The following is a 19,082-nucleotide window of genomic DNA, read 5'->3' as shown; positions in this document are numbered from 1 at the left end:
TTTCATTATGGCTTTCCGGTAGACCAATAATTCTTAGGTTATCTCTCCTGGATCTGTTCTCCAGGTCAGTTATTTTTCCAGTGAGATAGTTTACACTTTCTTCTAATTTTTCAATCTTTATGTTTTGCTTGATTGACTCTTGATGCATCATAGAGTCTTTAGCTTCAATTTGACTGATTCTAATTTTCAGTGAATTATTTTCCTAGGCTAGTTTTTGAAGCTCTTTTTTTAGGGAGATATTTTCTACAGTTAGATTTTGAACCTCCTGTCCCAGTTCACAAATTTTACTTTTTAGGGATTTGTTTTCTTCACTGAGATTTTTTTTCCCCAATTTGGTCACTGTAGATTTAAATTTATCTTCTACATCTCTATTTTGGCTTTTAAAATATTTCTTGGAAAGCTTCTGTACAAACAAAGCCAATGTAACCAAGATTAAGAGGGAAGTGGGAAATTGAGAAAGAATTTTTACAACCAATGTCTCTGATAAAGGCCTCATTTCTTAAATATACAGAGAATTGAGTCAAATCATAAGAATACAAGTCATTCCTCAATTGATAAATGGTCAAAGGATATGAATAGGCAGTTCTCAGAGGAAGAAATTAAAGATATCTATAAGCATATGAAAAAATGCTCTAAATCACTATTGATTAGAGAAATGCAAATCAAAACAACTCTGAGGTACCACATCTCACCAGTCAGATTGGCTAAAATGACAAACGAGGAAAATGATAAATGCTAGAGAGGATGTGAACAAATTGGAACACAAATACATTGCTGGTGGAGTTGTGAACTGATCCAGCTGTTCTAGAGAGCAATCTGAAACTATGCCCAAAGGGCTATAAGTAATTTCATGCCTTTTGACCCAGCAATACCACTTCTAGGGTTGTATCCCAAAGAGATCAATAGAAGCGGGAGGAAGACCCATATGTACAAAAATATTTATAGCAGCTCTTTTTGTGGTGGCAAAGAATTGGAAATCAAGGGAATGCCCATCGATTAGGGAATGGCCAAACAAGTTGTGGCATATGAATGTAATGGAATACTGTTGTGCCATAAGAAACGAAGAGCAGATGGACTTAATATTTACCTGGAGAGACTTATATAAACTGATGCTGAGTGAAAAGAGCAGAACCAGGAAAAATTTGTACACAATCACAGATACAATGTACGTGTGATGACCAACTTTGATAGACCGAACTCTTGTCAGCAATGCAGGTCTATAAGTAAACTCCAAAAGACTCATGATGGAGAGAGATGTCTACATTCAGAGAAAGAACTAGAAAGAACAGAGTTTGAATGCAGATTGAAGCAAATTATCTGCTCTCTTTCTTTTTCTTGTCTGGTTTTATTTCCTCTTTACCATTGTTCATTCCATCCATTATAATCCTTCTTTATAACCTGACCAATATCTAATGTGAAAGTATCTGCAGATCCTGTACTTGATTGTATGCCACTTTGGGCAGGGGGAGGGGGGAAGGATGGAAAGAAAATTTGAAACTCAAAGAACTGGAGAACTGAATCTTGTAAACTCAAAGTAAATGAACAAATAAAGACAAAAAAATAAAATAAAATCTTTCTTGGGGGCAGCTAGGTGGCAGAGTGAATACAGCACCAGCCCTGGAGTCAGGAGGACCTGAGTTCAAATCTGGCCTCAGACACTTAACACTTACTAGTCCTATGACCTTGGGCAAGTCACTTAACCCCAATTGCCCTGCCTTCCCCCTCCAAAAAGCAAACAAAACAAAACAAAACACAAATCTTTCTTGAGCTCCTCCAAGAATACTTTTTGGGCTTGAGACCAGTTTTATATTTCCTTCTGTGGTCTCAGGCATGGATACAGAGTCCATGGTGCCTCCTGAAAGTGATTCTTCTCCTTCACAATAATAGGATTCAATTGTCTTTGGTCTTCCCTTTCCAAGTTGCTTCTGTCCTGTTGTAATTGCTTATTTCCTGATCTTTAAAGTGTATTTCTGCTTCTGGGGTACAGAGGGTCTGACTCACTTCTCAAACTGAGAACTAGGTACCTGGTTGTTGACTTTGTGTGCTGTAGCCTCTGGGTGTCTAGACTGAGGCCAAGGCCAGGACTCTCAGTGTTTCTCCTGAGTTCCCTTGAGGCTCACAGAGCAATCTGTGGGGGAGGGTTGGTCTGGACGCTTCAGATTTCTGCCTCTCTGCCTCTGGACTACAGCTCAGGCAGGTTCAGCAGCTGGCAGACAGCAGAGCTGGTGTCCAAAGATTCCCTTGGTAGTGCTAAGGCCCATCTGGGCTTGTGTTGTTAGTTCTTGCTGGCTCCACTACCCTGGGCTTCTGGATCTCCTGCTAGTCAGCTGAGGTGGGGCTTGTTGGGACCCCTCCCACCCTTCACAACAGACTTCTTACTGCATCAGTTGCACCCTTTCTCAGTGACTGCCAAGCCTGAGGCTATTTCCACTATTTCAGGATTTTACTCTGGTAGGACATTTATCTCTGGGTTTTCTGGGTCAGGGAGGAGGAATCAAAGCAGTTAGGGTTTACTTTGCCATCTTGGCTTCTGGAAATTCAGGTAGATGATTTTTAAACTTCCAGGCTGTGGGCTGATAGCCCCAGGATAAACTGCTGTTGCTGCTTGGGGCCCTGCTCTTTCCCTTACCCAGCTCTGACTGATCCTCCTTTCTGTGGTGAGACAGCTGCAAATCACCTTTGGGGTGGGTGAGTCCACTGCTTGGGGTTCCTTCTCACTCCGATGTATTCTGCTCTCTGGTCTGAGCTGGTACAGCTCCACGTGTTCTGTGCTCCCTCTGCCCAGACCTATGTGGGCACTTTCCTGGGGTGGGAATCTGCCATGCTCTGTCTCCCAATGGATTCTGTCACTCTAAAATCCATTCAGATTAACTTTTTAAAATTTAGTGACTGGATTCATGGAGGAGCTTATAAAAGTTACTGTTTCCATTCCGTTATCTTGGCTCTGCCCCCAAATTATACATTTTTTTAAAACTAAGAAACTTTGGTAGCAAAAGTTTTATAATCTGATAAAAATTTGAGGTAGCTCAGAATAATGAATAAAATATACCAAGAGTCAGAAAGAGCTGACTTCAAATTCTGCCTCCAACACTTGCTAGCTGTGTGATTGCTAGCAAGTCCATTAGCCTTAAACAACCCTCTAAGACTTATTCACTAAGTTATAGACATTTTGGAAAGTCCACAGAAAAAGTTCCCACACCAAGAAAAAAAATCGACAGTCCTAAACATCATTGATGAAACAGACTGAGGATTGAGAAACATTTTTATAAAAGAAATTATTCCTATATTAGAGGAAAATTGTACTATGTGAACTCTAAGTTTCTTCCTAACCTTAAAATTAGAATTCTCACTTCTAGGATTCCCAGCTAGAAAGGAGAAAAGCCCATGGTTTGGAACCTGGGTCCCATTGACACCTTATGGTTTCAGGCAGCTTCCTTACTTTCCCACTTCAGGATTATGTGGTTATAAAAGTCATTAGAAAGAAACCCCACAGCTGATTGGAAACATAAATGTTCTCTCTCCATCAGGATTATTGTTTTGTTGCACTATTGAATACTTAGTAATAAGAATATATCTGTCCATAGTTGGACAGATTCTCATTTTTTCTGACAAGTGGCATGTGCAACTTCCTCTTCTCCCCAGTTGTTAGTGCTTCCCCTATATCTGTATTTAGTTTACTATGCATTTGCTGTGTGTGTACATATATGTAGATGTGTAATTTGTTTCCCAAGTAGAATGAAAATTTTTTAAGGAAAAGACTGTATCTTTTTTATAACCTGATCCTAGCATCCTAGCTTATAGTAGGTGTTCAATAAGTACCAGATGAATTGAATCGACTTCAGTTTTTTTTTTTCCTTTTTTGCGACTGGGTCTCCTTGTTTCACTCATGGAAGTAGATGGCTCCACTAGTGGACCAAATCCCACCATTGATTAGCACCGAAGCTTGGATCTGCCTGGTTTCCAATCCAGGTCATTTTGGTTCTCCTTAGATAGTCTGGTGGCTCCTTGGCCATTTCCAGTACTAGGGCGAGACTGAGTATGGATACCAGATTGAATTTAGCCCAAATGCCCCGCAGAACTTCTGAACTCAAACTCTCCACCAATTTTAGGCTTCCCAATACCAGGAATTACTAGTGAGCGCCACCCTGCCTGGCCTTAGTTCAATTCAATATGTCAAATCACGAGTTTCTTCAAAATAACCAAAAATAAAAACGAACGCTTCTTTGTGTAGAAGAGGTGATCAGTTCTCTGAGTTAAAGGAAATCACAGAAAGAACACCTGTACAAGCATAGGAATTAAACAGCATTATTCACTGAATGTCATAAATAAGGTATGATTAAAAATTGTCACAAAGAAAAATTCAGAGCAGGTTTGGGATTACCAAAATGTTGTCTGGGTCACTCCACCCCCCACCCCAGGTTGATGGGGGCATAACCTCTGATATCTGCTGTCTCCATAACAATAGCTAGCATCAATAAGCCTTAGTTTCACAGAATAACCTAACGCTCTTGATAACAGAAGACTGATCCCTGTCAGTGGGGAAACATGAAGTATCATAGAATTTAAGATGCTCCTGGGGAGCAAGTATAGATATGGGAAGTTCTGGTCCCCTTACAGAGTGTCAGTGGACCATGAAAGATTGCAGACACTGGCCTTAGGAAGGCTCTCAGGATTCCTAAGGGTAAATGAATCTCTATTATTCCCAAATCCCTAAGGCCTGCCTGGGTCTGAGTTGCTCTCTGAAAGCAACTTGAAACTGCTACAAGGCTGCATAATATCATTTAGTCTAATATAATTAATGCTTTAAGTTCCCATTACATGCTCATAATGGTGCTAAAATATTGCCTATCAGTGAGCAATTAGTTAGTCAACAAACATTTATTAAGAACCTATTATGTGCAGTGACAACAAGGTGGCTCAAATAGAGGACTGACCCTGGAATCAGGAGGACCTAAGTTCAAATCCAGTCTCAGACACTTGACACTTACTAGCTGTGTGACCTTGGACAAGTCACTTTACTCCAATTGCCTGGCTTTTCCCCCTCAACAACAAAAAAAGAACCTATTTTGTGCCAAACACTGTGCTAAAAACTGAGGATACAAACAAAGTCAAAAGACCTCAAGGAACTCACAGTCTAATGCAGAAAACAACATGTAAAACAACTACGTACAAACAAGCTATATGCAGGATAAATTGGACCTAATCAAGAGAGGGAAGGAATTAGAATTGCACAGCTTGTTTTTGGTCATTTGCTGAAGTAATGACTTTGTTCATAGTTTCATTGCTCCCCATAGACAGGGTTTGACAGAATCAAGCTGTGAGGGCAAAGATCTAAACATAAAGTCTGGACAATCTTGGGAGGGGGAGGGGGAATCAGAAGTACAGCACTCATTAGAGATGGGGATGCACCCAATGCAATCTTTTATTTATTTATTTATTTTTGCTTTTTGGAGGGCAATTGGGGTTAAGTAATTTGCCCAAGGTCACATGGCTAGTTTGTGTGTGTGTATGTGTGTTAAGTGTCTGAGGCCGGATCTGAACTCAGATCCTCCTGACTCCAAGGGCTAAGGCTCTACTCACTGCGACACCTAGCTGCGCCCCCCCCCCAATGCAATCTTTTAATATGTAGAATAGTTCCCTGTCCTCTCTCCTTGGTATATTTCTTTTACTTCTGTATTACTTGTTCATTTCTGATGCATGTTAAAAGAAAATAAATAACAACTGATATGTTGATGAGCATCTTTGAGAAGCCTAACTACGTGGATGGGGGTATCCGCGTTTTTTCCTATAGTGAGACACATGATCAGAAATCCACTTGTGTGTGGACATACTTTTTTTTTACATTTAGCATGTGTTGGACATAAGAGACATAGATGATCTTAAAAGGTCTATTCCAGCTCTGAGTCTGTTTGTCTTTTTTACCTTTTATTAGCATCTAAACTAATTAGGAATTAGCTAACTTAATTTAGATTTACACTAAAAAGGAATGAAAAAGCCAAAGGATTATTTTATTGCCCCCTGTCATACCCAGGTTGTTGCATTTACAATGAAATCTTCTTCTGACAATAATACATCTTCTGTCATCCTTTACCACCATGTGCTTCAGGGAATCCCTGTTAAGCACTGAGGGCACCTGTATTTCAAGATGTTGATTCACTGGTGAACTAATTCCAGTGTTTTAAAGTGGATACTTAAGTCAGTGGTACAATGTAAACATATACATTTGGAGAGGGTATCTTTTATTTAAGGTGTTTCAAAGTCTGGAAAGAATTTTTCATGGAAGGGAAAATAGAAATGATATGGTTATGCATTATATTTGGCTAATACTGCTGCTGTGTCTCTAGTTGTCAGCCAACTCATTCATCACAGCATGCCAGAACTGATTTTTTTTTAAGTGCATATAGTAAATCTGATGCTCTTCTCTAAATTAGGCACCAACTCTTTTACATTTTGCTCAGTGAATGGCCTGTTAATATTTTACAGTCACTTGATAACTCCATTTCAAAGTCACTCCACAATTCAGTGTAAGGTCTTATATATAATATCTATTTCTTTTTCAGGGATGATTTATGTAACATTTTATTTAGCTCATGGCAACTATCTAAAAAATCTCATCATCTCTAGAGGTGACAGGTTTATTCTTAAATTGTTCTTACGTAACAAATAGAGCTTTACCTAGTTACTTCTAAGTGTAGAGCAAGACTGGATTTCTTAGTCTTGCCTCAAGCAAATAGTCTGTCTTCCACCTGGCTCCCTTTTTTGTCGCTGATGTTCTCACCTTATTCTTTCCTCAATAATGCTCCCTTCCAATTTCCCTTCTACTCCCATTAGAAAAAGCAAACTAGAGCTACTCATTTCCACCTGGCACCTAGCCTTCACCCTCAACTATCCTATCCCTGAGTATGATTGTAGTTCAGTTCATCCTCTCCAAATAAGCCCAACATAGCTCTCCTAACCACTCACCTCAATCTTACTATGTTCCTTCAGTACTAGACTACTCAATTTTCATTAAATCCCATCTTTACTAGAGTCACACATCTCTCTCACTGTTCCTCTCTCATAATCCTAGGCCAACCCAGACAAAGCTCTTCCCAACCCCAACAAGTCCATCTTAGCTCTTATTCCCTTAGACTAATTTTATTTTCTTAGCTCTCTCCCTCAGACTAGTCATACATCTCTTGATGTTGCTGCTGCTGCTGCTGCTACTACTACTACTAATAATTATCCAATTCTATTACCAGCCTAACTCAACCCAATCTAATTTTCAAGACCACAGAGCTTCTCCTCTTTCTTACCTAATTGTAAAGCCAAGAACTAGCAGTTTTCCAGAGGATGGCTGCTGTGGATAGCTCTAAGGTTCTGATCACATAGTATAGTGAACTCTCTATTTATTCAGCAGTAAATTAAAGTGAAACATTCACAGAAACCATAGTACAGCATTCACAATGTTATAACATAACAACTTACCACTAAAGTAACCACATAGTTTTCACCAAAGTGGCCACATAGTTTTAAGCAAAAGATATCATTCAGTAAGTCCTTACTCAAGTAAGCCTCCTTAAGGCATAGAGTATGAAGGTCAAAGTTCTCCACCCCTAGGTCACATTGTCTTAATCTTTGGAGTACAAAGTTCACCCACCCCTAGGCCACAGTAAATCATGGTCTTCTCAGTCAGAACTAAGTACCCAAGGAGAGATCTTTTCATCTTAACTCGAAGTTGGCTCCCAAATTCCTTGGTTCCTCTTCCATGGGTCCAGCTCCTGCCTGAATTTACCCAACTGTCAATTGGTTTCACAGGTAGGCAGCTCTCAGCTCCTCATCCAGTTCCTGGATCACAGTGTCCAGTCCACCTCAAGTCCTTCACACTTTCTGTTTCTGGGAAGACAAAGCTTAACAGAGCCAAAACAACATTTATGCACATTGCCGGCACCATCATCAATTCACTTTCTGCTTGTGAAATCAACACAGACCCACAAACAAAGTCTGAGAACTCAACACAAACTGTCAGTATAGTCTCAGGACCTCTGAAAACCTCCTCCAGGACTTCACAAGTTTTCTTCTTCTCAACTCTGCCACCACAAGTGTTCTCTTCTCAATTCTGCTCTTTCTCAGCTTGGGCTTCTCTTTATATATATATGGTCATTAGCTCCTTCCTGTTCTGCCCCTTCCTGTTGCATCAGCAAGTTCCTCCCACTGTGGGGTTCACAAGTTCTATTTCTTAACAAAGACTTGATATAATCATGGGCAAGGCTCCAAAGAAACTTGAATTGAAACAAGGTGCTGAATAATTAAATAACTGAAACAAGGCACTAAGTACTTCTTTGCTTGCCATTACCCTAATCCAGTCTAGTGGTTCACCACAAATAAGTACCTATAAGTTCAATAAAAGTTTCTACTCCCTCTAGTTCAGCCAGATCTCTAGTAAAAAATGCCCTATCAAAACAATTGGATAAAGCTATACTTAATTCCCCAGTCTAAAGAGCTTTAACCATAAAAGTCTTTCAAGCATGTTAATAATATCATTGCTATTGTTAATAACAACGACACCTTATGTTTTTATAAGCAGTAGAGTTTACAAAGTATTTTATAGTCCTTACTTTATCTAATTTTTATAGAAATCCTGTGAGGTACACAGGACATATATTAATATCCACATTTTTAAATGTTTTCACCACATTTTTTTTTGGTATTTATTTAGTTTTTTATTTTTCCCTAGTTACATGTAAAAACAGTTTTTAACATTTGTTTTTAAAACTTTGAGTTCTAAATTCACTCCCTTCCTCCCTCTTAACCTCCCCCCTGCCACTCCCAATGAGAAGGCAAACAATTCGATATAGGTTATACATGTGTAGTAACACAAAACATATCCTTAATAGTCATGTTGTGAAAGAAAATACTAGCCACATTTTTAAGATAAGGAATCTAAAACCTAGATAAGTCTTCCCTGTCTTTTCCAATGTCACATAGCTAGTAAGGGGAGGATCTGGAGCAAGAATCAGTTGGGTTAAAGTTGAGAATTCTTTTCACTATACCATGGTTATTGATAGATAGATAGATAGATAGATAGATAGATAGATAGATAGATAGATAGATAGATAGATAGATAGATAGATAGATAGATAGATAGATAGATAATTTCTTACCCCTTAACCTATCCAAGGCATTCATCAGCTCAGGTTAGCATATTTACATCTTCTCTAACACCCAGTCAACTTCCACAACTGCAGCCAGACTTTCCAACTTATCCTAAACCCCCCCAGTCTCATTCCACAGCCAAAAGATTAAGCATATCAACTGGCCCTCTGGATTTCTTAGAGCTTAGAGTGAGATGACCACCCATTCCAATCTTACTGCTGCTGTGTACAGGAAACAGTATGCTATCCTTCATGTTTGAAGATAATATGGACATGCTATCAATGCCTGCATGCACTTTGAATTCATTTTCTAGGAATAATGATGAATTTGGATGAATTCATCCACGCTTTTTTTTTTTTTTTGCCAGGTCTTCCTTTTGACCAACAGGATGCATTTTGAAGACCTTGATTAGTCTAAATGGTTCTGGCCATCACAATGAAAACAGGGGAAAGCTAACTGCACTGTAGTCCTACTTGAAGAATAATATATAATAAAATTCTAGAATCCAAACAAGAGTCTGAAATAGCCTCAAGAAGAATAATTTAATAAACTTCACATTTCTCAGAGTAAAATATGTTTTTTTCTACCTTCAGCAAAGAGGAGTTCATGATTAGAGAATATAGTTATATACCAAGCTATTCTTCCCCATAAATTTCAATTTCAAATCAGAAATTAAGATAAGTCACAAATTACAGAATCATATAATTTTAATATAAATTTTATTATGATATCCATTGACAAGTACAGGTATTCAAATGTATCAACAAGAATATAAGAAAAAAATTCAAAATGAAGAAAAATTCTCAAATGACTGTAAATTATTGCATATGTGCCTTTAATTTATTAGTATTTATTGATTGGTATCCTCAACAATAAAAAAGTGGTTGCTGAATTTCGTACAAGATTTCTATTTAGAGCTTCAAGAGACCTTAGAGGTCACTGAGTCCAACCCCTTGATTTTAGACATGAGGAAACTAAGGTCCAGAGAGTTTCAGTGATTTTGCCCAAGGTCTTACAAATGATAAATAGTAAGGCTAGGATTTGAAGCCACCCCCTCTGACTCTAAGTCTAAGACTCTTTCCCCTTCCGTAAACTTCTGCCAGTTCATTTTAATTTAACAAATATTAAGTGCCCTCTATGTGCAAGGTATGTGTTAGGCACTGGAAAAGAAAGACACAAACAAAACTGTCCCTACCCTAAAGGAATTTATTATTTTTTTTCTGGGATATTGCAGAAAACCCACATCAATTAATCAATCATTTAGGATTTATTAAGCACCTACTATATTGCAAGCACTGTGTTTGGGTTTGGGGATACAAATAATCCCCACCATATGAATGAGAGGAGCATAGCTCACTGTATATATAAGAAAATTCAAATAAAGGGATGATCCTGATGTCTACAATGGATTGTGAAACAGCTCAAAATTTCCATATAAGAACTGTTTCTGATAACGTAAGTTAAGGGCTAGCAAAATATGGCTCATGGGTTAAATCTGGCCCACTATCAGTTTTTTTATAGCCTGCAAATTAAGAATAGCATTTCCATTTTTAAATGGTTGAAAATAAATCATCCCCCCAACTCCATCCTCATTAGTAGATCTATATTACAAAAACATACTCAACTATTATTATTATATTTTGAAATTTGCCAATAAAAATTGTGGGAATTAATTTTCTCTGTTTTTAGATGAGTACCTACATAAATATCCTTGACTTTATCTGTTGGCCCCCAAAGCCTGAAATATTACAAAAAAGTTTTCCAACCCCTGCTTTAGGTGTTCTCTTTCTTCCAGTTAATCTGCAGTTTAAAAATAATAATGAAGAAAATTAATAAACAATAAAATAATGTCTTCTCTCCTAGGAAAAATAAGATGAGTCATTCTTAATAAGAAAGAGTAGTTGCTTTAAAAGAGTTTTGTCTACCAGCTTTTTTTTTTACTTAAAATTTTATTGCTCTCTAAGAACAAAAAACAAAACTACAGTCAGTATGTATGTTATTCTTTTAATAACTTTGTTCTGCATCACTTAAGATAATTTGATCATAGTGTTAGAACTGGAAGTCCTTTGAATCCAACCCCCTAATTTTACAGATGAAGAACCTGAGTAGTAGAAAGGTTAGGTAACTTGTACAGTATTAAAAAAGCTGCTGTCTGAATGAAGTAAGATTTGCACTTAGGTCTTCCAGATTCCAAATCCAGTGTTCTATCCACTATATTACCCATCAGCCTCTAGAAGTCTTTTCATATTTATTTTTATTCTTCATATTTTTCATTTGATATACCAAAATATTTCCATACATTGGTTTGATATATCACAATTTATTCAGCCATTCTCCAGTCATCAGACATGCAAGTTTTTTCCAGTGATTTGATATGAAAAACCTTTTGAATGTTTGTGTACATACATCCTTTTTTATAGAAGGAAAAAAGAGAGTGGTACAAAATTAACCATTCCATTTAACCTAGCAATCTCAAAGACCCAGCAGACCTTTGTGACTTTTATTTTATACATATATATGATTCTCCAAAAAGATAAAAAAGCATAGTACAGGATATAGTCCACATGTAGTAGTGAAGTGTTCCCCATTTTACTTGATACAGCTGCATTCTACTCAGATTTATTGAAGTTTGCATACTTCCTACTTCAAGAGATAAAATTCAAGGACTAAACACCTGAGAGGTGGGAGAGAAAGCCCTAGATTGCATGCAGGGACTCTGTCTGCAAACTGAAGAAAAAAAGATCAATACTGTAATGTGTATTGTAGTCACAAGCCTACCGGAACAATTTTAATTAATTAATCATTATTCTAAACCAAGAATTTGTTCCACTTGTAGAGAGAAATGTCCAAACTTGCAGAGTCCCTTTATATCTACCACAAGGCATTTTTGAAGTAACATTAATAGGAATCTTGAAATAAAGTTTCATGATATGATAAAACATAGTAATACAATTCAAGGTAAGGCAGAAGTTAATATTTTTGCTTCATTTAAAAGTACACTTGTCATTTAATCTTCCTGCATGGCATTGGAGAATCAGTTCCCCCTCAAAAAAATTTCAGTCCCCATATGCCCAGTACTCTCAAGGTCTCTCCCCTTATCCTGTCCCCAGGAAACTTTATTCTCTTAGGCATATCTTTATCCCAGTTTTTTTCAGGGTGTTGGGAAGGAGGTGGAACAATCAAGGGCTTTCTGCCTTGGTCCTTGTTACCACCCTAATTATTTGAAGTGAGGAGTCCTTTCCGGGATGATCAGAAAAGGGGGACCAGGACATAGTTCAAAATTGATAAAGACCGATAATTTCTCTTTCAGTTTAATCCAAAGGCCTCAGACTAGGATAATTTTTATATGCTTTCTCAATATTTTTAAAAAGAAAGCAGGGAAGATGTGTCTGTTTCCACTGGTTAATTATAATTTGTATGTTCCTCTTTCCCAGCTATAAAGTTTTGAGTCCCAGGCATCAGAGCATGTACCATTTGTTGATTACAATTTATCTGCTTCCCCCTTCCCAGGCAAAAATTTAAAGCCCAGTCATTAGAGTTTATGGGACTTTCCAATTCTGGTTCTCAGTCTGTGTCATCAGACCGCAGACTGGCCTTTCCTAAAGTTCCACTTTACAAAGTTTCACTTCTTAAAAACTCCTACCCTTCAGTGATCTCCAAGAATTGCTGGGTCTCTAAGAATTCCCTAGTCCCACTACTCGTATTAAATCCTGAATATTTTTTAAGTTTCTTTTAGGTTAGACATCTGGCCTTGTTTGGCATTTAATGATTGCTTTTCCATATATTTTAATTTTTATTATTTTATGGGGAAGAGGATATGTGCAAAATAAGGGGGCACAGCCCTGTTCTTAGGTCAGACCACCAAGTAAGGGAAATTAGATATCTTACCGTGAGATACATTATTTTAAACAGGCTGAAGTAGCCTTCCTGAGTTAAAAAAATAGCTTCTGGGGTTGGCTGACAGTACCACACTTAAAGATAACAGCCTAATAATGCTGTGGGATTTTAGGCTAAATTTTCCTCTGAGGACAAGATGTAGAAGAATCTGGGTCAGAGCAGACCTAGGAAAAAATATAAATAAGGTCTTCCTAGTAGAGCCACAAGGCCCAATTGATCAGACCTCTGTCAACCAGTAAATCTTCCCATAATTTATTTTCCTCCTTGTATTCACCAGTGGAGTTGACTTCTGAAGGCCTGGTTCCACTGCTGACCTTGTGTAGCCCTCTTCTCAAACCAGTATCTTTCAGTTCAGTCTATAGGAGTTAACTGGGGAATAGGGATTAATGAAAGCTCTATCCCTGCCCTCATAAACCCTCCTATAATCTCATAAGAAATCCAACTCCTTCCTTAATGAAAGTCATTTTCCTTTCTCAGTAAAACCTGTGGGATTCACCTGGGGGGAACTGATTTGTAAGCAGTTCTAGTACACCTAAATCCTAATTAGGAATGCAGGATTACTGGACTGATTGGTGGTTCAGAAGTGAGGAAGACTCCTCTTCTAAACCACTTAACCCTGTTTGCCTCAGTTTCCTTATTTGTAAAATGAGCTAGAGAATGAAATTGCAAACCACTTCAGTATCTTTGACAAGGAAAACCCAAATGGGGTCACAAAGAGTCAGACACAATTGAAACAACTGAACAACAACAATGAAGCTAAGGGACTTGTCCCATGGACACACAACTATTAAGTGTTAAGTCCCTGGTTTGAAGCTTTATCCCAAGGCTCTAAGCCAGATGCCCTTTCTACTATACCATGCTACTTCACCATTCCACAAATAACTGGAGAAAGGACATACTGGCTGGAATGATTATGAAGGATAACATAGGCTGAACAGGCAAAGTAGAAATAGAACTGAGACCAGGTGGGCTAATATAGCTGGGGCAGTCAGGTGGTGAAGTGGGGGTGGGGGTGGGGTGGGGAGGGGGGGGGTGGCTAAAGTCAAGAAGACCTGAGTTCAAATCTAGCTTCAGACACTGACTAGCTGTGTGACCCTGGGCAAGTCACTTTAACCCTGTTTGCCTCAACTTCCTCTTCTGTAAAATGAGCCAGAGAAGGAAATGGCAAACCAGTCCAGGATCTTTGCCAAGAAAACCCCAATGGAGTCCTGAAGAATGAGACATGACTGTACAACAACATTCTACAAGTTTGTGAATGCTCAATAGTTTTACTGCAAACTCCTCCAATTTACCTTTCTGCTGTGGGCTCCCTTAATAACTCTCATTCAGTACTAACATTTGCCCAGGTATAAACCTCCTCAACTCTACCCCTATCTCCAATGTGGGTCCATTTCACTGTACCATTTTACAACTCTGCGTTGATGAGTAGACAAGCCAATCCCTTGAACTATATAAGACAGTAGATGCCAGAAATCTCTCCAAATGGAAGTTAATAGCTCTATCTCCTCTGAATTTCACTATTCAAATAAAGCTGAAAAATTCTTCAGGTGAAAAACATGGAAATAAAAAGCATTTATTAAACACCTGGTACTAAATACCAGACACTGTGCTAGGTAGTGGGGATGCAAAGGCAAAAATGAAATCGTTTCTATTCTCAGGGTTCTTGTTATTCGGTCATGTCTCAGTCTTCGTGACTCAATTTGGGGTTTTCTTGGGAAAGATACTGGACTGGTTTGCCATTTCCTTCTCCAGCTCGTTTTACAGATGAGGAAACTAAGGCAAACAGGGTTAAGTGACTTGCCCAAGGTCACACAGCTAGTATGTGTCTGAGGTCAGATTTGAACTCAGGTCTTCCTGATTCTAGACTCAATACTCTTGTTTATATTCCCAATATGGGGATGGTGGACAACAAGTACACAGATAAATAAATTCAAATTATATATAAAGTAATGTGTAGGAGAGGAAGAGCATTAACAATTAGAAGGAAGATAGATCTTTTCCCAGCAGCCTCTGTTCCCTTCACCATCCAGAGCCAATGTGGGTCCCGTTCAGACCAAGACTGTAAAGAAGGCCGAGCAAGTCATCATTGAAAAGTACTACACTCGCCTGGGCAATGACTTCCACACCAACCAGCATTCATGGAAGTAGATTGCCATCATCCCTAGCAAGAAGTTCCAAAACCAGATCGCAGATGTGTTCCTCTGATGAAGCAAATCCGAGGGGCGCTGTGAGAGGTAACTCCATCAAACTGCAGGAAGAAGAAAGAGAAAGGAGAGATAGCTATGTTCCTGAGGTCTCTGCTTTGGATCAGGAAATCATTGAAGTGGACCCTGATACCAAAGAAATGTTGAAACTCCTGGACTTTGGCAGTTTGTCCAACCTGCAAGTTACCCAGCCTACAGTTGGGATGAACTTCAAAACACCAAGAGGAGCTGTTTAATATTTACCTTTGCCTTCTTTCCAATAAACTTGGGAATTCCCCCTCCTCCCCCAAAAAAAACAATTAGAAGGAAGAGAGGAATAGTACAATAGTAAGAGCACTGGACTATATTTGGAGTCAGAGACCTAGCCTTCAAATCTCATCTCTAACGTTTACAACTGGTATTACTTTGGGAAATTTCATTTAATCTTTTTGAGCTTCACTTTTGTCACCTGTAAAAAGAAACAGTTGAATTAGTCTTAACGTTCCTTCCAGCTCTAAAACTATGAACCTGTGATCCCTTGCCATCAGAATTGTTCAAAATCTCTCCTATATGATAGGTCCCCGTCTTTGCTTAACTATCCTCTTTATTCTACAAGGACATTTCCCTTAGGAGGGACACAAAATATGTCCTACCCTAACTTTTTTCCCCCCAGAATTTATTTATTTACTTTTAGTTTTCGACATTCATTTCCACAAGATTTTGAGTTCCAAGTTTTCTCCCCATCTCTTCCCTATCCCCCACCCCAAGATGGCAAACATACTGATTACCCCTTCCCCCAGTCTTCTCTCTGCCTCATATTCAACTCACCCTCTGCCCTCTGTCTATATATATGTGTGTATTTGTATATATGTGATATATATACATATATGTACACACATACATTCATATATACATACATATATATGTGTATTTCCTTCAACTATCCTAACACTGAGAAAAGTCTCATGAGTTACAAATACCATCTTTCCATGTAGGAATGTAAACAGTGGTCTCTCAAAACATTATATCAGCTTTCATCTCAACAAATTACAAGACTGAGTTTCACAAAGAAATATCTTATATATGTAAAAAGGATCCAGAAACATTTATTACATTGCTGACCATGGCTGTTTATAATTTTTTTTCCATATCATCCAGAGATGTGGAGTTGAGAACTCAATATTATGTGAAGCATTCATCAGTCTATCCTGTCTTCAGTTCATGTTTGGACCAAACTGTACAGTCTTTAGATGGATCCTAGTCTGTTTATGCTTCTTTACCCACTGAATCAAAATCAGAGAAGACAAGAATGGGCTCATGACAGATTCATTTTCAGTACTAAATTATATCAAATAAGACTTTGTCTTAAAATGTCTCTAAAGAATCTTAACTCCAGGGGTGCCTAGGTGGCACAGTGAGTAAGAGCGCCGGCCCGGAGTTGGGAGGACCTGGTATCGGTTCTGGCCTCAGATACTTAACACCCAAACACACACACAAAAACTGGCCATGTAACCTTGAGCAAGTTACTTAACCCCAATTGCTTTAAAAAAAAAAAAGAATCTTAACTCCAAACCTAGTACAAGTATTAGGTGAATTAATCACATATCCTGCTGCTAGAGAAGACAAGGAAATGGACATCCTCCCTTATGCTCATAACAATTATATTGTCTATGACTAAGAGTAGCTTATGAGGTAGTTGGACCTGTTGACAGAGGGAGTAGCTCAGCCTCAATAATAAATTAAAACTGTTGTGCTTGGGAGGCATTTAATGCATGATCTTAACTCCAATTATTATTCTTTAAAAATTTTTTATTGATACATTTTGTTTTTATATCTTAATTTCCCATTATCCTTCTTCTCCCCTTCCCCCCATGTCATCCTTTGTTTTACAAAGAATAAAAAAGAAAGACAAAGAAAAAATCATTTCAGCAAAGCTAACCCAATGACTAAATCTTATATTACGTGTAGTGTTCCAAATCCACAGACCCCATTTCCACAAAGAACAAAGAAAGGAGAGAGGTATATTTTCATATTTCTTTTTCAGGAATAAGCTCACTAAATAGCCTAATTTAAACTCATCATGACCAATATAGTCCTTACTAAAATTAGCTTTTTTTTTTTTTTTTTGCTTTTGGGAGGGTCAATTAGGGTTGAGTGACTTGCCCAAGGTCTCATACAGTTAGTAAGTGTTAAAGTGTCTGAGGCTGGATTTGAACTCAGGTCCTCCTGACTCCAGGGCTGGTGCTCTATTCACTGTGCCACCTACTGCCCCCAAAATTAGACTTTCTATAGGAGTCAGACAGAGGCTCTTTTGTGGATAATGTTAACACCTGTCCTAAAAATGTTGTGGCTAAACTGACTCTTCCATTTCTGAAGTGTGAGGGTCTCTACCAAGAACTTACTTGTATAAGTTCTTAAGGATGTCCAAACCTCTCTGCCCATGAAGATCTCTGCTATCAAGGCAGTGCTGAAGGGTGCTGGCCTTCAGTTTGGGTAAAAATCAAGGTCTGACTGAACATAATGAATACAGAAAAGCATGGAAAGACTAACATGAACTGACACAAAGGGAACTAAGAAGAGTCAAGAAACAATATACACAATGACCATAATAATGTAACCAGAAAGAACAACAATCACTAAACAATTGAAAATGAATGTTGCAATATTACAAGAAAAAATTTTGGTCCCAAAAAAGAGATATTGAGAAGGCACTTAGGCTACTCCTTTGCAAAGGTGGTAAAAGGTATGGAACACTATATATTGTCAGATTTTTTCAATATATTAATTGAATTTGCTGGGGGGGCGGTTCCTTCTTTCTATCCCCTTTAAAAAACCCTTCCTTATCATATGAGTTGGTTCCCTAGGATTGGAAGGAATGGAGAGAAGGATACAAGAGGAAATTTAGGGAGATGTAAAAGCAAAAGAAATCAATAAAATGTTATTTAAAAAATAAATACAAGTGTATTAGCAGTCACACTAGCACACAGGGTGGCTGCTAGCACTTGTTCTTTTGATCTGCCTTTTTTTTTTGAGGGGCGATTCTTGCCCAAGACCACATGCTTAGTTTTTTTGTCTGGATTTGAACTCAGGTCCTCCTGACTCCAGGGCCAGTGCTCTATTCCCTGAGCCACCTAGCTGCCCCCTTGGTTTGCTTTTCTAAAGGAAAGACAGCTTTAAAGGTGTTAATGATCTTACTTTAATTAACAGACAGATAAGTACTGATAAGCAGTCCAAGAAAGATTCCAATAGACAGGGCTCCAACTCTCTAAATAGAGTAGTAGATACCTAATCACCAGACCAGGGAGTGCCAACATCTGGGTTCAGGCACAGTTTGTGTGTGGGGGAGTCCTTAACAACATTTACCCAGAGTCTTGTCTAACCACATCACAAAGAAACATTCTTCCCCTGAGTGAGCCCCAAAGTAAAATACCAACCTCCCAGTATATATAGTTTTCAGCTCATAGGCTCAGAGCCAGAAGGCATCACAACCCACATGATTCAGTGCCTAATTGGCTCAGTACTGAAAGATATGAAAGCCTTCCTTCAAGAAAGCCTCCTGGTAAGCAAGTTTTCCCCAAGCAAGAGAGAGAGAGAGAGAGAGGAATGAAAAAGCAATCACACATGCTCTAAGTGTTCGAAGTTCACAGTGAAAATTTCTCACCAAGTACAACCTGGATTTTGGGCTAAACACATCATCCTTTGTTTTTTTAATGGTGTTAATTTCCTTAAAATAGCAAAAATATTTTTCTTCACCAGAAAGACTAATACCCTTATTTATATAATGTAGAAAAACTGTAATATTAGCATGTTCATTTTTAGGTTGTATGAGTTTTTATTGATGGTTGTGGAAACATATGGGTTGATCAT

General features: G+C 38.3%; 1 protein-coding gene across 2 annotated transcripts in view; it reads left to right on the top strand.

Annotated features, from left to right (window-relative positions):
* The window catches only part of SLC35G2 (solute carrier family 35 member G2), a 65,438-nt gene that overhangs the window by 30,062 nt on the left and 16,294 nt on the right, over positions 1–19,082 (top strand). Inside the window, exon 2 of one of the 2 annotated variants that reach the window (XR_011163549.1) lies at positions 9,503–9,949. The exons of the other annotated variant lie outside the window; for it this stretch is intronic. The gene's annotated coding sequence lies outside the window, so the exon portion shown is untranslated. Of the gene's footprint in view, positions 1–9,502; positions 9,950–19,082 lie in introns of those variants that run through there. 2 annotated transcript variants of the gene reach the window in all.

The sequence above is a fragment of the Petaurus breviceps genome, unplaced genomic scaffold (assembly GCF_028583685.1).
Source record: "Petaurus breviceps papuanus isolate PSGF00001 unplaced genomic scaffold, PetGlider_PUasm1.0 90604, whole genome shotgun sequence".
Taxonomy (NCBI): domain Eukaryota; kingdom Metazoa; phylum Chordata; class Mammalia; order Diprotodontia; family Petauridae; genus Petaurus; species Petaurus breviceps.
Note: the sequence above shows the minus strand (reverse complement) of the source record. Positions and strands in the feature narration are given on the sequence as shown.